Source organism: Vigna unguiculata, chromosome 11 (genome assembly GCF_037176805.1).
Source record: "Vigna unguiculata cultivar grain cowpea cultivar isolate G323 ecotype 2 chromosome 11, ASM3717680v1, whole genome shotgun sequence".
NCBI lineage: Eukaryota > Viridiplantae > Streptophyta > Magnoliopsida > Fabales > Fabaceae > Vigna > Vigna unguiculata.
In genome coordinates, this window is record NC_140802.1 from 16,584,663 (window position 1) to 16,594,122 (window position 9,460).

The window sequence follows — 9,460 nt, forward strand, 5'->3', positions numbered from 1 at the left end:
CAATTATCTCACAACAATTTTTATTAGGTTCAATATACGTTGCAGATATGCTTTGAAGGTCATGTGAGTCACTGTGAATGATGTACAAGTTTAGCACCCTAACCACATACCCCATTTGATATTGATGTGCAAAAATTAATGGACAAGTCAACATGTAATACATTAGGGGTTAATGCAACCATTGTTATCATGTGTGTTAGGTGAGAGTTGTGGGTCAATTATTCAATACCAATTTCTATTAGGAGTAAATATGCTTTCCAGACATGTTATTGAGGTCTTCATAGACAACAAACATGTTTTAGTTGTCGACTTCCTTACAACAAAGCAGTGGTGAAACGAATGTGCAAAAGGTTCAAGGCAAGTCACCACTTAATAAGTCAGTGGTCACCAATTATTCCATGCAGAATTGATACATATATATAAGCTGGATTTCATGGACCAATTATCTCACAATTTTTATTAGGTTTAATATACGTTGCAGACATGCTTTGAAGGTCATATGAGTCATTGTGAATGTTGTACAAGTTCAGCACCCTAACCGCAGACCCCATTTCATATTGATGTGCAAAAAGTAATGGGTAGGTCACTACGTAATACTCAGGGATGACCAGTTAATACAACCAGTTATCACATGTGTTAGGTGGGAGTTGTGGGTCAATTATTCCACACGAATTTCTCTGAGGAGTAAATATACCTTCCATACATTTTATTGAGGTCTTCCTAGACAGTAAACATGTTTTTGTTGTGAACTTCCTTACAACAGAGCAATGGTGAAACAGGTGTGCAAAAAGTTCAAGGCAGGTCACCACTTAATAAGTCAGTGGTCACCAGTTATTCCATGCAGAATTGATACATATATATAAGCTGGATTTCATGAACTAATTATCTCGTAACAATTTTTATTAGGTTCAATATACATTGCAGACATGCTTTGAAGGTCATGTGAGTCATTGTGAATGGTGTAGGAGTTTAGCACCCTAACTGCATACCCCATTTGATATTGATGTGCAAAAATTGATGGTCAAGTCACTAAGTAATACATCATGGGTGACCAGTTAATGCAACCACAATTATCACGTGTGTTAGGTGGGAGTTGTGGGTCAATTATTCCACACCAATTTCTCTTAGGAGTAAATATACCTTCCATACATGTTATTGAGGTCTTCCTAGACAGTAAACATGCTTTAGTTGTGGACTTCCTTACAATAGAGAAGTGGTGAAACTAATGTGCAAAACGTTCAAGGCAGGTCACCACTTAATAAGTTAGTGGTCACCAGTTATTCCATGCAGAATATATATATATATATACATATATATATATATATATATATATATATATATATATATATATATATATATATATATATATATAATGTGTGTGTGTGAGTGAGAGAGAGAGAGAGCTAGATTTCGTGGACCAATTATCTCGCAACAATTTTTATTAGGTTCAATATTCGTTGTAGACATGCTTTGAATGTCATGTAGTCACTGTGAATGGTGTACAAGTTTAGTGTCGTAACCACAGACCCCATTTGATATTGATGTGCAAAAAGTAATTAACAGGTCAACATGTAATACATCAGGGGTGACCAATTAATGCAACCACTGTTATCATGTGTGAGCTGGGGAGTTGTGGGCCAATTTTTCCACACCAATTTCTCTTATAAGTATATTTTAGTGACTGGAGTCAATTTTGGTGGAGCCTTTGGCGAGAATATAAATAAAAAAAAGAATCAAAATGGAACACAATATCCACCACACTACATCCTAGAGCCTCCTCTTTCTTGGCCTTCGAAAATCTGCACTTCTTCGTCTCATAATTGGAGCTGAAGAGGGAGATCTACTGTTGGGTTTAGATATTTTAGGAATAAAGAACAAAACTTTGAAGAAATCTTTGAGTTTCAGTGAATTTCGTAGGTACGATGGAGTTTGGAAGGATTCCAACACCATTCTCAATGATTTGCGAATGGGTTTTTTCCAAAACCGCTTTTGGCCATTTTGTTTCACTTTCACGGCTTGAAAAAGTTAACATTAATTAACTTCTATTTCCCTCACGTGACCCACTCTCTTTTGCAAGTAAAAAAAAATTAAAAATTACTTTCCATGTCGGGGAGTAACATAGTAGTCAAATTTTGGTAGTCATTTAATCATTATCCTACTTTTAACCATGATGCTTGTACCCTAGCTTTCCATTGGTTTCATCTTTGCCCCCCTGGATATACATTTTTTTCTTTCTCGATTCATGTTTCTTGTTGCTTAATCACGAAAACACAATTGTGAGATGTTTAGGAGGGTGTGTCTGGTATAAAGCTGGTGGGATTGAAAATCCTGGTCCGCATTAAGTAAAGGATATATTTCGTAGGTTAACATAAGAGTATGAAAGTGTGCATCCGGTTTTAGTCTTTACGAATAACATAAGCCACTACGTAAATAATGATAAATTTTATTGCTGTGTTCTTGATTTTTCTGCGGGTTCGAGGAGAGTCCAGCGGCGTGAATGCCTAGGTAACAAAATCGTGAATGATGGGAGTGTTTGCTCTGACTTGAAAAGCCTTCGTGGGGTAAGTTAAAGGGACGTTTTCTGTCGTACCTAGAACTTAAAGTCGACTCTTTCGCGAGTGAAAAGGGGATCTTATGCCTGTGTGAGGCAGCTGAAGAAAATGAGTTCGAGTATTGTACTCTCTCGAGGCAATGGAGGGAGGAATTATGTTTTGCCTTAGTTCGGTTTGTTGCTGAGTATAGTGTTCGGTGTGAGATTCACAGAAGTTGTTACTCATAAGTCTTTGAGGAACATGGGAGACAGGTATGGTGCCGCGAGGACAACACAACTCCAACCATCGGGTTCGATAAAATTGGATCATGTGGTAGGGAATAGGTGATGAAAAACCAAAGAGTGGTTGTGGTTATCATACTTAAGTATTGCTTTTGGTTCAATATGATGTTTAGTATTACTTGAAATTGCTTTTCTCGCTAAATTTCTTTTATATATTATTGTTTATGGTTAGCTTACCCCTATTTGTTTTGTGTGTGCGATGATCGTATGACATGTGTGTTGTATGGGCGCAAGTGATAATGCAAATGTTACTGCTGTGGAGTAGATTGACGAGAGGATGGGATGAACTCGGGAATTTGTTCTATTTTATTAAGTTGCTTTAAAATAAATGTTCAAGATGATGTATTTTACTTTGTTTACTGTTGTTACTTTGATCTTTTGGACAATTTATGTTTTGAACTACGAATTTAAAATTAAATTATAAACTTTCGCTTAAGTACGTTTTCAGCAATAATCTTTTTATGGTAAATGTGAATGAATTATATTTTTCCATGACATCCTAAATTGGGGTGTTACAAAAGTCATTGTGTTCATTATTTTGGGTAGCACTACAAAAAGAGGAAAAATATAAGCCATGAGAAAATTTTCAGTGGCTACCATAGTAGCAACATGTATAAGGGCAAAAATTAGAGCATGCTACTACATAACATCGAGTAGCCATATACATGAAGTGGAAATCAGACAAATTTTGCAATCGAGCAACAAAATAGCAAGAAGGCAAATGGATTAACAAAAAATATATTCATTTCACTTTTAGAAATCAAATTATTATTTATGGTTCCAAACCATACATATTGAAAAATTGACCTATTCTTGATTTGATGAATAGGATTCTAAGAGAGACCACTTAAGAATTAGGATTCTAAGAGAGACCACTTTGGACCTTGAAGCCTTAAGGAGGAGACAAGAAGAGAAGGAGTTAGACACCTTAGAGAGGAACAAGCATAATTTTTTATTGTATTGTAAAATTGTGTTGTTTTAAGACTTGTATTCACAAACTTGTTAGGTGTCTTAGGGGAGTCTTTGATGCTCAATCTCATCTCCTAACTAGAACCTTTATTTTAAACTATTTTTCATGTTTTTATTTGGTGAGGTTTTGAAGGTTTTAAGCCCTCTAACTCCACCATTATTTGGCTACAAAGTTAGTTTACTTGCTTTCCTTAATTACTTTCTTTTTTCTTATAGTTCAGTGTTTGTCCACTTTTATCTCAAACCTATTTCCATTTGAAAAGTTTAGTGCAAGAGGGCTTGAGGTAAACCTTGGTTAGGAAAGACTAGGATTTTAAGTAATGTTTAGTGATTATCCTCCCTTTCCTAGAAATGAACTTGAGATTCTTTTGCCTAGGGGTGGGCAAAAAATTTAATTTTCTTGATCCAATCCACTTTTGCTCCAATCCACTCCATTTATAATCCATTTTATTAAAAATCTAATCCATTTAAAATCCATTTAATGGATATGGATTCCAATCTAATTTACATTTTATATATCTTATGGATTGGATATCCATTTTATAAATCAAGATTTTTAAATATGGATAATCCAAAAAATCCAATCCAAATTTTCAATTTAAATTTTTAGTTGGGTTAGACTAAAAGTTGAGATGAACTATGCTATATTCAGACTTGGATGGGCCTTGCTCGACGACCTATACGGATCGGACAGGCCCGACAACCATAAGAGGTTGGGCGGGCCTAAAGATATGAACGAGATAGGCGGGCCCGACAAACCGAACGAGTCGATCAGGCCCAATGACCTGATAAGTCACGCGGACCCGAAAACCCGAACGGACCAAGCAGAACCAATGACGAAAACAGGTCAGGCAGCCCAAAGACCCGAACGAGTCAGGCAGGCCCAAAAACCTGAACAGGCCTGACAACCCGAACGGGCTCGAAGACCCGGATGGGCCGGACGACCTGGCGACCCGGATGGGCCTAACGACCTAGACGGGCCCGACGACCCGGATGAGCCCGAAGACCCGTACGGGCCCGACGACCCGGATGGGCACGACGACACGAACGGGCCGAACGACCCGAATGGGCTCGACGATCCAGACGGACCTGACGACTTGGACGACCCTTACGGGCCTGGCGACCCGGACGAGCCTGACGACCTCCACGGGCCTTACGACCCAGATGGCACGATGACACGAACGAGCCCTACGACCCGGATGGGCCCTACGACCTAGACGGGCTCAACGTCCCGGACGGGCCCTACGACCCGAATGGGCCCAACAACTCAGACGGGCCTGACGACCTTGACGTACCTGACGACCCAAACGGGCCCCACGATTCGAACGTGCCCGACTACCCGATTGGGCCCGACTATATGGACTTGTCCGTCCGGGTCGTCTGGCCCGTCTGGGTCGTTGGGCCCATACGGGTCGTCCGTCCCATTCGCGTCGTCGAGCTGGTTTGTGTTTTCGGACCCGTTCGGGTTGTCCGGCCCGTTCGGGTCATCGGGCCCGTTTGGGTCTTTCGGGTCGTCGGGCCCGTCTGGATCGTCCGGGTTGTCGGGTTCGTCCGGGTCGTCGATCCCATCCGAGTCATTTGGGCCTTAATGACACAAGTTTTAAGAAATTGAATTTAAATTTCTATTATTAAAAATGGATTCTGGATTTTAAACTTGATCCAAATATTTGGATTGGATTTAAATCTTGATACAAATATTTGGATCTAGATTCTAAAAAAATCCACACTACTTTTGCTAAAAAATGGATTTGGGTCAAAAATCTAATCTAATTATTTGGATATAAAATGGATGTGGATTGGATCATTAAATATCCAATCCATGTCCACCCCTACTTTTGCCTCCTTAAATCTCTTAAGAATTTAATTTTGAAATACAAGTTTGTTTGCCCAATGCATATTTCAAAAAACCTTAAGAATGTCTAAGGCACCTTCTTATCAAATTGGTAGTGATTCTAGTGAAGAGACCTAACACACTTTAAAAAATTTGGCCAAAGAACTAAAATTACTAAAAATTTGGCAATAGCAAGAAAACCTTTTGAAAGAAAAATAAAGAGTTGAAGGAGAACAATATCTTAGTTCTTTAGAAGAAGAGCTTAGACTTCTTAATTAAAAATAAGAAAAGCTACAAAAAGAAATAAGAAATGGAAACCATCAAGGAGGAGTTCTTGATGAAGGATTATCTTGTTTCTTTTTAAGATTATTGAATATGGTGTGAGTTGATTAAGAAAACTAAGTGAAATCCCCACTGGACATTAAGATAGCATGCTATCTAGATGTGAAGGTTCTTTTCACAAAGCTCAAGAGAAGAAGATGATGGATTGATTCAAACAAAAAGGAAATGGAAAGCACATAAACCATATAAAACCAAGAACAATTAAAGGAAGAAGAAAACATAAAATGGAAAGGAAAGGAATGGTAAAAATGTGAGAAGCACGCCACTACAAGGCTAGGCTAGAAGCCATGGCAACCTTGAAGATGAGTGGATGTGTGCCGCCACTTGCTATGCAAGATAAGGCTTAAAAGTATTCACTCCCAAGGGAGGAAACTCTCACAAATGGTTGAGACATAAGAGTGTTTTCATTTCAAAATGTTCAACCCTTTTACATGTCTAGGAGCACCCCTTATATAGAAGAGTTTAGGGGCCTCTAAGCAAATAAAAGATACCTAAGGATGTCTCTACAAAAACCTAACCCTAGCTTCTAGAAACTAGGTCAAATAAGGTTACAAAAAATGAGAGACAAAAGAGCTAACTATGGTGTGTGCAAGGCTAATTTCGTTCTAGCACAAAAGGAGACAAAGAATGTGTCTCATATGTCTCCAAAAAGTGGCCAAAGTGTGCTAAAAACAAAGGAGACCAAAGGTACATAGGTACATTTGCTTCATGCCTTTTACTTTATGCTTTATGCCTTTGCTTTACTCTCTCCTCCACATCATTTATGCTCACCAATCACCATGCGCCACCTAGCATTACTTTCTTACTCCTAATTAACCTACAAAGCAAATAAACATAGATTAGCATGTTGGCTTAAGTCAACTCAACTATAGTCATCAAGTCAAACCTAGCTTTGAGAAAGTTATTCTTCATCTTTGTGTGATCACGCTTGTGTCCTTGTTTTTTGGTGTGAGAGAGGAATGGGTTGATAAGGAGAGTGACTAACTTGCTTTAGGTTCTTTTTAAGGAGAAGTAACACTTTGGTTAAAACTTGCCACTCTTCTTTTTCCTTTTCTCTTTGCTTTTTCATTTTATTTTGGTCCTCATTAACCCCTTAAGGTGATAGAGGTACTAAAGTGACTTTTTTCCCATGAGAGTGGAAAATGTATTTGTTTGTATGACCATTAAGACCTGGGAAAAATAATGACTTGATTAATATTGTTGATTTATTTAATTTAATTAGGTTATTAAATTATGAATTAGGAAATAATTATTATTAGAGTGATTTAAGTTATTGTGGTATTTATAATAATTATTTGAGTGATTTAAGGAATTATGGTTTGTGGAGTATAAGTGTTTTAATACTTATAATGCATACTATATCAGGTGAAAGTGTACAGCCTAGTGGTTAGTGCATCCTGTTGTTGTGTGTGAGGTCTCAGGTTTGAACCTAGTTGGCCAAATTTCGTTTTGTATGTTGGCTTTAGATTCTATTTTGATTTTTATCTATTCTTTGTACATATTTTTTTTGAATTGTGATTTAAAATATTACAACAGCCAAGAAAAAAAATACATTTAAGTGGGAGAATATTAACGGGGTTTATAGGTTGAAAGTTAGGATTTTAGAAAGGAGGGGTGGAGAGAAACAAGAAGAGAGAACAAGGGTGCAAGATTTCAGCAGCTGGGGTAGAGAAGAGAAACATTCCAAAGAGACCCATTAGATGAATAGGTGAGGAAGGTTTCCTTTGGCTTTTTTCCTTTGGATTGTTTTCCATTCACAATATGATATAAAGGTGAACAAGGATCAAGACCTGCACATTTAGTTCTGGTTTTCTCTTTTCATTGGGTGCAGTTTTTGTTTTTTTTTTCTCTAAGAATAGTTTTCTCATTTTCTTCTCACGTTGCAGCATTTTATTTCATGAGTTTAAATTTTCTCTCTCTTCTTTTGTTTTAGTATTTTTACGTGAATGGGTGCAGAGGCATTAGATTTGCTTCTTCTTCTTTTAATTCTTGATATCACGCGTATGGTTGGGTGCAGCGTGTTCCAATTTTTATAATAATAATTTATTTGATTTACTTTTGAAAAGGTGTGTAGACCTGTATGGGTTCTTTAGTATCTCTCTTCATGAAATATTTTTGTTCAACCTTGTTTTCTCTTTCCGTTTGCAACCTTGCTTTTCTCTTTTCGTTTTGCAGCCTTGCATTAAGTGTTCCATTCTTTTCCTCCATTTAACCCTTGGGTGCAGGTTCGTTATTGAGTTTTTGAAAAGAAAGAAAAGCCACATTATTATTCTAAAGCCATCACTTTCTCTTTCTTCCTTTTTCTTTCTTCTATTCACGTGCGTTAGTGGGTTCTTTGTCTTGTTTCCATTTCTCTCTCATCATATTGGTTTGAATGGGGAAAGGTCATGGTTCCACATGCTAGTTTCTCTTTCCTCCTTTTTCCTTAATTCTCTTATGTAAATGAGGATGGGTTCATGGTTTTTGCTTTCCCTTTTCTACCTCTTTCCTATTTTTTTTCTTCATTTTCCCTTAATTCTTTCATGTAAATGTGGGTGGTGCAATGCATGTTTTAACAATTTCTTATATTTTAAGGAAGTCAATATGTGTAACTTTGATAAGACACTTGTTGTACGTTAGCTATTTTTTTGGTGCAGCTACATTCTTTTGTTCTTTAAATATTTATGTTGTTAGGTGAGTGGTAATTGGTTGGTGAAAGCCCTGGGGCAAGACCAAACGTGCATGTGTGCTATTAGGGGCAGCTTTGGGAGTTTCTCTTTCTATCGTTAGTGAACCTTGCGTCAAGACATTAATGCGGTTGTGGTTAGTTTTGGTTTTGTTTGAAATCCATAATTTTCATAAAGTAGTTTTACGTTAAGGTGCAACCACTTTTCTTTTTCTTTTTTTTTTCTCGTTTTGAACAAACAACGTAAGGATTTGGACTACCCTTTCTTCTTTTTACAAAAAGATAGTATCTATTTTTCTACTCTTTAAAAGTATAGGTGCTGGTTGAGTTGTAATTTATTTTCTTTTCTTTCCCATGCATTTTATTAAATATTTGGTGTGTATTAAATACACGAGTGATATATGAATTTGGTTTGGTAATGAGACTTTATTTTTCAAGCATGATGTGATGGTGTGTATTTGGTTGGCAATAAGTAATCCTCATGTGTTGCATGTTGAGAGTGTTTGCCTTGCTTGAAAGCTCTTGGTGGAATTAAATGTTGTGTGAGGTTTTTCGTATCTAGGAACCCAGTGAAGACTCTTTCGCTTGTGTGCAGAAGTGGAAAGGGGTCCTCTTCGCCTGTGTGAAGCAGTGGTAGAGGATTGGTTCAAGTGTTGTACCCTCTCGCCTGTATGAAGTAGTGGGGAGGGGAAAGATGTTTCACTTTATTTTGGCTCATTGCGAGTATATTGCCCAGTGTGTGATGCATCGACATTTTTACTCATAATTCCTTGAGGAATAAGGGAGATAGTCTGACTGCGATAGTGGGACACATCGAACC